Source organism: Quercus suber, unplaced genomic scaffold (genome assembly GCF_002906115.3).
Source record: "Quercus suber isolate HL8 unplaced genomic scaffold, Cork oak 2.0 scaffold_89, whole genome shotgun sequence".
Lineage (NCBI taxonomy): Eukaryota > Viridiplantae > Streptophyta > Magnoliopsida > Fagales > Fagaceae > Quercus > Quercus suber.
In genome coordinates, this window is record NW_027069554.1 from 553,758 (window position 1) to 565,940 (window position 12,183).

At 32.9% G+C, this 12,183-nt stretch overlaps 1 long non-coding RNA gene across 3 annotated transcripts; it reads right to left on the reverse strand.

Moving 5' to 3' along the window:
- Positions 1 to 1,519: 1,519 nt before the first annotated feature.
- On the reverse strand, positions 1,520 to 3,872 carry LOC136067879 (uncharacterized). 3 transcript variants are annotated; one of them, XR_010629287.1, is made up of 3 exons: positions 3,322 to 3,872; positions 2,906 to 3,001; positions 1,520 to 1,595 (listed from the first exon to the last, which is right to left on the reverse strand). It is a non-coding gene; the product is annotated as an uncharacterized LOC136067879 (long non-coding RNA). The 3 variants fall into 3 exon arrangements; XR_010629285.1 differs by having other exon boundaries at positions 1,520 to 1,601; XR_010629286.1 differs by having other exon boundaries at positions 1,520 to 1,601; positions 2,906 to 3,021.
- Positions 3,873 to 12,183: the final 8,311 nt, after the last annotated feature.

Below are 12,183 nucleotides of genomic sequence, written 5' to 3' on the forward strand. Positions count from 1 at the left end.
AGATTTCAAAGTTCTACAATTTCAATCACTCTTCAAAAGCAGCAAATCAGGTAGGATGGAAAATAGAAACTGAAAACTAAATTGAATTTTGTAGTTGCTATTTTCCCTTTTGATCTTAGCGTGCTTGCTGCTGCATCATTCAAATAGTGATAACGCTTTCTCTTTCTTAGTGCTCCGCCCCCCTTTGAATAGTAAGCAGTAAGTCATTGGTTCAAATCCAATAATAGAAAAACGCTGAAACTCCTTTTTTTGCTAGCATGATAGCATATACAAAATGAACAATCCAAGGTGAAATTTTACTTTTAACTACAATAAATCAAAGGATAAGTCCCTAATGTTACCAAAATTAAAAACCAAACCAAAGCATCCAAAGAAAGAAAATCAACCAATCTTTTTTTTAAAAAGGGTAAAAGAAGAACCGTAGACAATTAAGCAGGGGGAAAAAAAATTAAAATATAGATATATTGAAGAAGACAAATTGAAATTCAAGTAGTATAAGCATTTTAGACTTTATTAGCGATGATTGGATTCAATTTTTCCCGGCATCCTAAACCTGTTTAGCAGGAAACAAAATATGCAGCAATAGAAAAAAAGCCATGAACATACATCACAGATTATGCAGAAAATCCTGAATTGTTTTGTAGAAAACAGAATATGCAACAGCAGAAATACACCCATGTACATATATTACAGAAACAGCAACAAATATTACACTCAGCCCCCCTGTAAGCACAAATTATACAGAAATCCTGAACCTGATTTGCAGAAGCAGAATATGCAGCAGCAGAAATATAGCCACATCACAGAAACAGAAACAAATACATCCACGTTACTTCTTCTAAAAGACCTAGAAAAGGAAAAAACCCAATAATCTATTGCTCTCTTTCAATCTTTAAAGTATCCAAAAGAGAATGGAACTCACTACTTTCATTCCATTCATCTGAGTTTTAATTGGACACCATAAATAGATACCCACACGTCAATTTAACCAAATACCCAAAACAAAACAAATAATAATAATAATAATAATAACTCAGACACCTTAATCAGAAATATAACCCAAAAAGTCAAATTAAAAACAATCCATCCAAATTATTAAAACCTGATCTAATTTAACCAAATACCCGGAAAAAAAAAATATAACCCAAAATGTCAAATAAAAAACAATCCAGCAAAATTATAAAAACCTAATCTAATTTAATGTATAAACTGAAAAGCAAAGAGAAAAACTAACCGGTAGCAGTTCCGGTAGTAGTTCAGACTGAATCTCTCGCTCTATTGTTCTCTTTCTCAGTTCTCCTTGTATTTCTGCAACGTATCTCTCTCTCAACTGTATTGTGGCAGGAAAACCTAAAATAAGTATCAATGCAACATTCAATTCTATAATTATTTAATCCCAAAGATTTCGTTAAGATTAGAAACAAAAGTACCCAAACTAAAATCAATATTTTTAGTGATTTCTATAATCTATTAAAAAAAAAAAGAAAAAAAAAAGCAAATATCTAAAAGTGAGATGAATCAGTGCAGGTGAAACAAACTGGGCACCACCAACTAGTGTTGAAGATCCGGATGGATGCATTTTGCCAGTAGCACAACTGTACCTATTCATAAAATGACTCAATACAGCATCGTTTTACATATTCAATTATTTAATGAACTTATGCAGATAGCCGAACACACATAACTTAAAATAATGGTCAGCCTAGCAGGTAAATCTACTTTGTACTCATACCTCAACACATCATACCTCTCACTTCACAGCAACAGAACAAAAGGGGAAAATGTATTTATTTTATTCATTTGATCATGCTGTTAAAGATTACAGCAAAATTAACATTAAACAATATCACTTTTTGACACAAACTTGAATTGGAAAATTTGTTTTCGTCTTTTACATAAAGATTTTAACCAATCCAAGGTGAAATTTTACTTTTAACTACAATAAATCAAAGGATAAGTCCCTAATGTTACCAAAATTAAAAACCAAACCAAAGCATCCAAAGAAAGAAAATCAACCAATCTTTTTTTTAAAAAGGGTAAAAGAAGAACCGTAGACAATTAAGCAGGGGGAAAAAAAATTAAAATATAGATATATTGAAGAAGACAAATTGAAATTCAAGTAGTATAAGCATTTTAGACTTAATTAGCGATGATTGGATTCAATTTTTCCCGGCATCCTAAACCTGTTTAGCAGGAAACAAAATATGCAACAATAGAAAAAAAGCCATGAACATACATCACAGAAAAAGCAATAGATATTACACTAAGCCCCCCTGTAAGAACAGATTATGCAGAAAATCCTGAATTGTTTTGTAGAAAACAGAATATGCAGCAGCAGAAATACACCCATGTACATATATTACAGAAACAGCAACAAATATTACACTCAGCCCCCCTGTAAGCACAGATTATACAGAAATCCTGAACCTGATTTGCAAAAGCAGAATATGCAGCAGCAGAAATACAGCCACATCACAGAAACAGAAACAAATACATCCACGTTACTTCTTCTAAAATACCTAGAAAAGGAAAAAACCCAATAATCTATTGCTCTCTTTCAATCTTTAAAGTATCCAAAAGAGAATGGAACTCACTACTTTCATTCCATTCATCTGAGTTTTAATTGGACACCATAAATAGATACCCACACGTCAATTTAACCAAATACCCAAAACAAAACAAAAAATAATAATAATAATAATAACTCAGACACCTTAATCAGAAATATAACCCAAAAAGTCAAATTAAAAACAATCCAGCCAAATTATTAAAACCTGATCTAATTTAACCAAATACCCGGAAAAAAAAATATAACCCAAAATGTCAAATAAAAAACAATCCAGCAAAATTATAAAAACCTAATCTAATTTAATGTATAAACTGAAAAGCAAAGAGAAAAACTAACCGGTAGCAGTTCCGGTAGCAGTTCAGACTGAATCTCTCGCTCTATTGTTCTCTTTCTCGGTTCTCCTTGTATTTCTGCAACGTATCTCGCTCTCAACTGTATTGTGGCAGGAAAACCTAAAATAAGTATCAATGCAACATTCAATTCTATAATTATTTAATCCCAAAGATTTCGTTAAGATTAGAAACAAAAGTACCCAAACTAAAATCAATATTTTTAGTGATTTCTATAATCTATTAAAAAAAAAAAGAAAAAAAAAAGCAAATATCTAAAAGTGAGAAAACAAACATTTTGATAGAGAATCCAAAAACCCATAACAAAAACGAATCAAAACTAAACCTACCGAACAAAAAAAAAAAAATCAATTAAAAGTAACGTTTTATACCCAAACCTACAAAATTGAGGAAAAAATGTACCATTGTTGATGTCGATTCTAGCGATTTGATGGTCTGAATCTAGAAATGGAACGGACGGTGGTGGAGAAACTAATGGTGATGGCCAGTCTTTGATATTTCTCTCTTCGCCGGTAAGAAGTTCCAGGAAAATTCAATGCGTACCTTCTGAATATGGAGTGAAGGGGATTGCTTTTGCTGTTCGGTGTATGGTTCTGACAAAATCTGCTCTCTTTCCCCGTACAATGGGCGGCCTTAGATATTTCTGCGTTTCAAAGCCTGGATTCATCAAACCCACTTCAAGCGCTCCATCAACAGTGACACTCTTAACCGCTAATCTGCTTAATATATCAGCGATGAAATTGGTCGGAGTATTTGGTGATAGTATGGATTTTCTTTGCAGCGAAGAACTTAGGGACGCATCACTCTGTTATAAATATGTGCTCTGGAATTGTTTTTTTTTTTTTTTTTGAACGGAGGTTTTTTTTTTAACAAATTGAACAGAGACTTAGTGATAGGAGAAAGGCCTCATCGCCCCTCCCTCTCTCTCTCACTCTCACTATTTCTATCTATGTGTGCATAGTATTTTAACCGGTTAATTTTATTTATATACGGAGATGCTTTTAAACGGTGCTATATCCTTGCCAACTAATATAATGTATCACTTTTTTATTTAAACGTGTCAGCACCTCCTTAATTATAGGAATCAACTTTCTCTTAGCTTCTACTATTATATATAGTATATGATATTGACATATGTTCTTAACAAATGAACCACATATGTCCTAACAATCTCTCCCTTTGGCAATCCATGGCAAAATCACAACAAACAAATGAACATATGAGAGAAGTCATAAATCACTTAACTCATATTCACTTGTTGAATAAAATAAAATCTATCCTAACACAAATTCTTGAAAAACGTTGCAAGAAGAGAGTTTATGGCAAGTAGACTTTGACAACCTGTATTTCTGAAACACTTTAAACAAAACTCATCAAGGCATCTTTGTGTGAAACAGAAATAATAGATTGCATACAAGTAATAAGAAACATGTGTATAAAGAAAGAAAAGAAACAACACATGTAAAAATAGGTGAAAGACATACAACATCACATATATATCAAAGATAGGCACAATGTATGTAAACATGGTCACATGACCCAAGGTACAAGAAGAAGGAGGTAAGCACTCCCCCTAACAAAATGAAACACATCTCCCCCTTACAAAGGAATGTATTTCTACCCTTAAACATGTAGAATCTTAAAAAGAAACCACATATTCTCCACAATTTCTCCCCCTTTTTGTCATGATTGACAAAGGGTACAATAAGCCAAAAAGTTTTACCCGAGAAACATAAAGATGATCAAGGATGATCAAGGGGGCACAAGAAATTCATAAAAATGCATGAATGTAATGAAATAAGATGCTATGGATGACAAGATAATAGAAAGATGTAAAATATGTGAAAAATAAATCTCTTAACAAGAAAAATGTTAAGCACATATATCTTAAAACACACACACATACTAAACAAGTTTAACCAATTTTATATTTCAAAAATAAGTCAAGACAGTTTAGTGAGTATACATTAGCATATGTAAAACCTTTGTGATGGCCAAATCACATTGTACCTGCACATGTATCAAGAGTAGCAAAGAATATTGCGTGTTGTGTGTGAAAAACATCGCAAGACTGCATGTGTGTATACATGTTATGACGATATGAGATATGAGAAAATAACTTTAACTGACACACAATCATTATTGTTTGATGGGGACTATCACCTTCGAGATACATCCTATAACTCCCACATCTCCTAGAAAACACGCTTACAATCATATTTAAAGCATTTTAATCTTTTTGCTTTTTATTTTCTTTGCATATTTTCTTTTAAGCATATCATGCATGGGCATATAGAAGAGAGAAAAGAAATACCCAACATGTTAAACATAGACATTGCATTTTTACTATGCCGAAGCATACGGATGTCTTTGACACTGCACTTTTGCTATGCCGAAGCATACAGGTGTCTTTGACACTGCACTTTTGCTATGCTGAACACATACAAATGTTATATTATGATTGACGGGCAATAGTGGTGAGATGGTTATTTATGCCTTTCTCTTAGGATTTTCTAGTCCTATCCATCAAAAAAAGTGATATGAGTGTTAAGTTGAAGAGATAACTTAATCTTACTCATCACAAACAAGAGCCACAAAATTCACTTGCTTAGTTGTGCATAGAGATGCTCATCTAAGCTACAAAAGATACAAAGTTTAGAGAATTTTGTTTCAATGGCTATCCAAGGTACACAAGTACCAAAGTACACAAAACACACACTATTTTTATATTTTTCTGATTTTTCCTTTTTATTTTTATTTTGAAAACAAAACAAAATAAAAAATAAACAACCAAACAAAAACAGACAAATAACATGAAAGCAGAAAGAAAGATGCAAATGCATGAAGGCATGATAGAAATATGCAGATGCATGAAAACATGATTCCAAAAACAGATAAGAAATCAAGTAAAGAGAGTCCTACTTAAGATAGAAAGAATTAAAGCAGAGGACAAACAGTAAAGACAATTAAGTCTTAGGCTCCTTTCTCACCCATACAGCACGAGTCTTTGGTCGTGAAGATGGAAAGACACGTGTCCTAGTATGTCTACTAAAGGACATAGAAGAATTAAAATTCTCCTGAAATTTAGTTAAAAAGCTCAAAGTTTTTAATAACTCTCCAAACAAAGGTGTAGGTCCTTAAAAGGAAACCTGCAACCGTTTGGACAATTGCTTTTGAGGATACAACTTAAAGCAATTAGGAAGAATGTATCCAGAAACACCACAATGGTGACAAGCATGAGGTCTAACAATGGATTTAGAATTAGCCAAAACAGTTTTGAATTTCATACCTGTATCACCTTTCTCAGATTAGAGCACAAAGACAGCCCTTGATCTAGAAGCCATAGAAGATGAGGGGCTAGAGGAAACAACATATCCTAAGCCAGTTTTATCAGAACTAGGCTTTTGAGCAGTCAATACTTCATCAAGCTTTGCACTAGACATCCTCTCTATTTGAGTTCTAGCTTGACTAAGCTTAACCTCAAGATTCTTGACCTTCTCTTCTAATGAGGCATTCTCCACAACAAGAGTCTCAACTAACCTTGAAGTCTCATCTAGTTTGACTAATAGACCAGCTTTTTGAGTTTTTACCTCATTGAGCTCTTTTCTAAAAAGATGAGAAGTCTTTTCAGATTTTATGAATTCAGTGCATAACTTATCATAGGCTTCCTGAAGGGTCATCCTCTTAGGTACATCATCATCAGAAGAATTCTCACTATCAATAGCACTCTCCATAATCACCTTATTGGTTGAGGCAGCAAAGACCATAACGTGATGACATTCATCCACAAACTCATCAGAAGAGTCATCCTCAGTGTCACTCCAAGTAGCAACCAACCCCTTATCTTCTGACTTCTTAGTCTTTTCCTTCATGAGGTAGTTTGGACACTCTATCCTCATATGACCAAAACATTTCCACTCATGGCATTTAATAAGGGGTTTCTCATTCTTGCCCTTCCTAGAGGATTTAGGTTTCCTAGGAGGTTTGCCCTTATCCTTTTTCCTAAACTGAAGAAGTTTGATAATCTCATCAGTTATGAAGGTTAGATCCTTATCCTCATCTTCACTTTCATTTTCATCTTTAAAGTCCTCAATCTCTTCCTCTATACCCTTAAGAGCCAAGTTTTTGCTCTTTCCACCTTTCCCATTGAGCCTAATCCCATCTCATAGGTTTGAAGGTTCCCTACAAGATCAGTCAAAGGAATTTGATCAATGTCCTTGACTTCTTCAATGGTAGTGATCTTGGCATGGAATCTTTCAGGTAAAGACCTAAGTATTTTCCTTACAATTTTGGATTATGATATAAATTCTCCAATGTTAAAAGTAGAATTCACAATATCCATGAGTTTAGCATAGAACTCATCAAAGGTCTCATCCGGTCTTATCTTTATTTCTTCAAAATGAGTCTTTGAAGCTTCACAGTCTTTATTGTCTTGGTACCATCATAGGTGGTCTCAAAAATGGTCCATGCTTCCTTGGCAACTTCTGTGGATGATATTCTTTTGAATTCCTCATTGGTCACCCTACAAAATAAAGCAGTCAATGCCCTACTGTTAAAATTTGTCGCTATGATTGTTGCATCATCCCAATCCACCGATGCTTCCTTTGGCTTAATCTAGCCAACTTCAACAGCTTGCCATACCTATTCACCTAAAGCCTGCAAAAAACTTTCATACGAACTTTCCAGTATGCATAATTAGTTCATCATATAAAGAGGAATCAAAAAAGATTGCCCACGATCCATGACAACGGGAGTCAAGGACCACACTCAGAAAATTAATCCAATCAGAGTGAACCTGCTCTGATACCACTTGTGGGAAAATTTAGACCTCGGTTGATAGAATTAATAAATTTTAAACCCAAGTTGTTAATTAGATTTATTATAAATAAAACTTATTAAAACAAACAAACATCAATATCATGTCAAAATCATACAGTGGAAATAATAAATAAGACAAGATATGATGACCCAAGAAAACCAATGAAACAAACTAATTTCACAGTAAAAACCTTGGGGGAAACCTTCCAAAAAAGCAATCCATCATAGTTTAGAAGTTTCAGATCTAGTACAAAACCTTTGTCCCTAGACTCTACAATTCCCATAGATGAACTCACAGCAGAAACCTTCTACCGCTTCAGAACCTCTGAACTCTTCAATATATGAACACCACCCTTTGATGCACGAATCCTAGTACGTGACTAACCAATTGCGTGGATCCTAGTACGCGACTAACCAATTGCGCGGATCCTAGTACGCGAATTCAATTACCAACTAGAAAAAGATGTTGGCTGCAAAGTTCTTCACTTCATCAACAATGAAGATTAAGAAGCACTTGGTTACAAAACCCTAAGACGCAAAAGATGCAGTAACTTCTTTCAGAGAGAATAAGGCATCGGTCACCTTTTGCATATGTTCTCATTTTACTTTATTATGTGATGGCCTCTAAAATAAATCTTATATAGGTCTAGAGTTGTGAGAAAAGAAACCTTACACAAATACAAAAGCCTGGCCCAAAAATCAGATCTGAAAATTCTGATTTTTGTAACCTCGATAGATAGTATCTGTCGAGCCTCATTAAACCTCAATAGATAGCTAGGTGTTGAGAAGCTGTTAAGGGGATAGGAGCTTTCTCAATCAATCCACCAGCTGTCGAGAAGGTGTCGAGATTGCGATAACAGTCAACTAAAGAGCTCAATAGATAGTCAGCTGTCAGGAGGTGTCGAGCAGCTGTCGAGCTATCTGTCCGCAAGTGTCGAGCTATCTATCCAGCTTTATTGAACACCTTTTCTTCACTTGTTTCTTGGTCCAATCTTCATGGCTTTAATATTAGACTTGAACAACATGTTTCTTGAAGTATTAAACACATCCTAGATCTTCCCAAATACAAGTAAAATGTGTTTTGTCAAAGGATTAGCCAACTACATAAAATATTGACATATGTTCCTAACAAGTGAACCACATATGTCCTAACAAGATAACCATAAAGGATCATGGATTACTGGATCCTCTGTCTCTATGTTGATAAGTAATCCCGGGTAGGGATTATATATGTCTCCTGTTCTTTCATAAACTCTGTCTGAATCTCCAAAGCTCTCATACCATGTAGCTTAATGAGATAACCATGTATCACCTGGCATGTCTTCTGTTCTAATAAACGTTGTAGAGACTAAAACCTTGAAAAGATACATCCATCTATCATAAGAACTAGTTAAAGCTGTATGGGTTAATATTTTCTGTTAGATTTCAAGGAATAAACTTCTAATGGTAGATGTATGAGGTTTATTTCTTTGCAATTAAGAAGTTACTAGGAACTCATATTACTATATAGCAACTACTTGCTCTTTGATAGCGTTGGTCAGCCTCACACTCATTGGCAAACCATAGTATTCGCGTTGGTCAGCCCGTTTTGTTTGCCAACAAATTGGTGTTATTTGGGTGGTCCTACAATGGAGTTTCCCGAGGAGGTGGTCCTGATAGCTAGGATACCAGTGGTGAGTAATAGTTCCGCTAGTAATTATTAATTGCTTAGAAAGAGAATAAATACATTTATCAGCTCATAATCTGTTTGCTTGTTCACACTTAGGTTAGGCACACACTAATTTGAAACATGGACTATGATGATATAGATTATGATGAAGGTTATAGCATGAGAGATATAGACAATAATTGGTCAAACAGTAATATGGATTATGAAACAGATTCTGATTCTGACAGTGATACAGATGATTATAATTATAATAATAATACAAATAATTGGAGTATAATAACAGGAGATAAAATCAACCGACATACTAATAGACACAATAATAGCTTCTTAGACATAATTAACAAAAAATTAGAATCTTTAGAAAATGATGAAAGATCTGCGATATATACTAAAGTAGAAAGAGAAAATGATAGTTTTTTGGACCTATATGAAAAAAAATGAAAGTTTTAAATTCACCTTTAGAAAAAGAAAAAGAATTTAGACCCCATCATAGATCATTTTTAACAAAAATTATTACAGATAATTGGGATAATTCGATGAGTATCGACATATCAATGAATATAATAGATAGTAGAAAAGATGGCTTAATAGATAATTTAAAAGCAACTGACAGAGCTATAGTATATAAAGACAGAGAAAAGGACGAACTAAAGAAAGAAACTAATCTTATAGGAATTATGCATGAAGAAAATGAAAGACAAAAGATTGACAACATGAAAGATGGCTTGGTTCAAGAAAGAATAACACGTATAAAAGATAAAGGAATAATTAAAAAGGGAATGGTAAAAGAAATGATAGAAGCAATAGAAGGACAAAATAGCAAAGACAAAACAAGACAAGATAGTAAAAAGCTAGAGACAAAAGAAGATGTAGGGAAAGTTATAAGAAAGGACATGCTAAAACCAAAAGAAAATAGTACTCTTGAAGAATCTCTACGTAGGAAGCCAGAAGTAGAAGGAAAGATAGAACAAAAAAGAGAAATAGTCAACAAAGGAAGGAAAACTAATGAAGAAAAGGGAAATAGTGATAGTGTAGTAAAAGCAAAAGTAGTCAACAATAGATGGAAAGTTGATAATACTGATAGTTTAAAAGAGAAAACTAACGAAAGACTAGAATCAATTGAAAGACCCATAATATACACCCAAAATGATAGTTTGGCAGAATTAATAAGAAAAATGGAAATTTTAAATTTACCTTTAGATACGGACAAGAAAAGAAATATAGTTGTTTTAAATACTACTGAGGTATCAGATAATGAGAACACTAATAGACATGCTAGACATATTATTTGTCATAAATGTAAAGAAGATGGACATAATAAAAAACAATGTGCTAGACAAAATAAAATTGCTAAACAAATTAGCAAATTAGAATTTGAAAAAGATACACTAAATGAATTAATGGAAATATTTAATTTTAGTCAAAAAGAGATAGATCAAGTAAAGAAAAGAGAAGACCTAAAATCAACCAACCCACTTAGAGTTAATAAAAGAAAGAGGAAACAAAATGATATCATAATGAAATTAATAGATAATCTACCTAATCAAGCCAAAAAAGACTATTGACTAAAATTAGAGGAATCCATAAACATACCTATTGCTTATATTAGATGTAAGAAATATGAACACCATGTTACAAAGTGCAAAAAAGAAGAAAGAGCCAAAAAAGAAAAAGATAAGAAAGAGAAGCTAAAAAAGAAAAAAATGACGTAGAAATAGAACTAGTAACTTTACAAGTAGAACCAGTAACTTTACAGGACTTAATGACAGAGGCAAAAATAGTAAAACAAGAAATTAAAGAAGACAATTCCACAGATATAAATAAACAGAATATTACAGAAATAATAAATTTAAAAGATTTTCCTAATCCCATAATAAACTCCCCTTCATTAGAAAAAGATATATGGGTTGAAGTTATTAAAAAAGGGATTAAAGCTAATATAACTAATGTACCTTTTAATCCTATCTTACCCTTTATACCAAAAGAAATTGATTTCCCCCATAAGGTCACTATCTTACAAAATACTAATAAAGAAAGAATCTATGAAACTAAAAGAAATTTGTCATTTTTGGAGACAGAAATATCACTTGTTCACCAGCTGACAGATAAGGACATAAAAAAGGCTAAACAGGACATAGAGACAAAGATTCGTTCTTATTTCCCTATTGCTCTTTTGAATAAGTATCAATATATAATCCAAACAATAGTTCAAACACTTTATGAAAAAGGATTCAGTACAAAAGAAAGAACTATGCTTACAAGTCAATATGATTGGACTAAACGAATTGAAAGTTTGACAGATGTACCACACAAAATTATAATGGATGACAATCTTGCACCCTTTGTAGTAATCTTAAATACTCATATGACAAATATTTTAATAAAAGAAGTCTTGACAGATTCTCCTTTACTAATCATTAAAGAAGATACTAATTGTGGTAATTTCTTGAATAAAGACAAAATTAATTTCTTGACAGACATAATTAATTATAAGTCTCTAACAGATTTTCCCCAAACTATTTTAGCAGTCGATAAAAGACTTTATGGAGAAGCTTTATTTCACATATTTTCACAGAATGAGTTATATAGTAATACATACAGAACATATAGAATCATGATAGAATTTGTAAAGTTTATGAATTCCAGCCCCTCTAACATTGGAAGACTACATCATGACTACTCTTATACCACTACTCAGTAAGAGCACAAAGGTGTACAGAAAAAAGTTTGTTTTATTATATATAATTTAAAATTTTTAGGATGGAGAATTTACAGGC